Source organism: Leptonychotes weddellii, chromosome 3, assembly GCF_054177405.1.
Source record: "Leptonychotes weddellii isolate Sample4059 chromosome 3, ASM5417740v2, whole genome shotgun sequence".
Classification (NCBI taxonomy): Eukaryota; Metazoa; Chordata; class Mammalia; order Carnivora; family Phocidae; genus Leptonychotes; species Leptonychotes weddellii.
In genome coordinates this window covers 154,521,495-154,523,376 of record NC_138371.1, presented here as the reverse complement: position 1 = coordinate 154,523,376, position 1,882 = coordinate 154,521,495, and the positions used below count along the sequence as shown (strand labels likewise).

Here is a 1,882-nt window from a genome sequence, read left to right as displayed (position 1 = left end):
TTTTCCTGCTTTTTAAAATAGAATACTAAAGGGGCACCTGGGTGGCTCAGTCGTTAAGCGTCTGCCCTCGGCTCAGGTCATGATCCCAGGGTACTGGGATCGAGCCCCACATCGGGCTCCCTGCTCCATGGGAGGCCTGCTTCTCCCTCTCCCACTTCCCCTGTTCGTGTTCCTTCTCTCGCTGTGTCTCTCTCTGTCAAATAAATAAATCTTTAAAAAAAAAAGAAATTTATTTATAGATTCATGTGAAGTATTCTAAGATCTAGGAGTCACAAATCTGAACATCTCTACAATAACTATACCTTACAAATGTTTTTTGTTTTTTTTTTAGATTTTATTTATTTATTTGACAGAGAGAGACACAGCGAGAGAGGGAATACAAGCAGGGGGAGTGGGAGAGGGAGAAGCAGGCTTCCCGCTGAGCAGGGAGCCCGATGTGGGGCTCGATCCCAGGCCCCTGGGATCATGACCTGAGCCGAAGGCAGACGCTTAATGACTGAGCCACCCAGGCGCCCCTCAAGGCAGTGTTTTACTTGGTAAACATGTCTGAGACCATGCATCCCTGGCTGCTAAGCACCATGGCGGACAGGGCTAGAAAGGTAACAGCTTTATTTTGAGCAGGGGGCAAAGACAAGGCAGCACTTTACAGCTACATTGTAACTAGATCCTGCATCAAATGTTTTTATTGTAAATTATTTGTATTGATGCAGAGTTCTTTGGGTTCCTGAGTTGTCAGCAGATTATCTGCAGAGCCAGTGACTAGGTCCAAACTTTATTAAAAAAAAAAAAAAAAGTCTCATCACTTATTTTGCAAAACTTTGTCTGTCAAACTATTTATATGAAGTCATGTTGTAAAGATAATGCTTCATTTCAAACAATGTTGCAGCCCATGGGATTTTACAGGTCATGTTCAAGGAATGTATACTTTTCATCATCCCACACTATAATATGCAACATAATTTCCCTTTGAGAAGAATTAATGAAAACATATTTTGACATTATGATTACGGACATCTGTCTTTGTTTACATTCATCTAAGCTTAATGCAGAAAATGTCAAAGAAAGAATGTAGAGTGAAAATTGTGTATCTTTCAGTTTTACTTTCATTGCTTAGCACAAAGGGATAAAAACAGCATTGTGCTTCTTGTGTGGTAAGAGTTTTGCTAATGGATGTATAAAGTAAACAAAGCTGAAAGGAAATAGTTTATTGCTCCATTCAATTTATTGCTCCATTCAGGACTTTTGTTGCTGTTGCTTTTATTTGTTGTTGTTGTTATTATTGTTTAAAGAATACTTAATTTGAAATGTCTGGAACTTCACAAAAATTTGGATTTGTACCAACACAAAACTTTGTTTTAAAACATACTATAATTTTGCTTATTCTCTTGCCAAGCAAAAGAAGTTACACATGTTTGGATATCCCTGGAAAAGCCAGAGAACTGAAAATAAGGAGGAAACTTATTTTGTTTAAACTATTTTAATATTTTTCCCTTTACAATATAACAAAAATAAATTTAAAAATATATATTTTTGGTGATTAAACCTAACTACACATTATCTAATTTTATTCAAATTAAAATTTAATACTCTTTCAACCAAGACTGCTTATAATACTGGGGTATGTCCTTTTATTAATAGTATAGATGGATCCCAGCATTCACACTTTGTTTTAATCAGACATAATGATCCAATAATTGTTTTCTTATATATATGCTTCGAAAATCAGATTCTTTTTAATTGGTTCTTTTTTTCTAGAAAATCCAAAATTTACAGCATAACATAGAATTTACATTATTTATATTTTAATCTAGAAGATGCAACCAAACTGTGTTTTCAAACATGTATTCTTATTCATTTGCAAACCTTTCTTTTTCATAAATTT

The 1,882-nt window shown here is 35.1% G+C and overlaps 1 non-coding gene across 1 annotated transcript; it reads right to left on the bottom strand.

Moving 5' to 3' along the window:
- Positions 1–542: 542 nt before the first annotated feature.
- On the bottom strand, positions 543–673 carry LOC115940394 (small nucleolar RNA SNORA63). The gene has a single exon (XR_004075165.1). It is a non-coding gene; the product is annotated as a small nucleolar RNA SNORA63 (small nucleolar RNA).
- Positions 674–1,882: the final 1,209 nt, after the last annotated feature.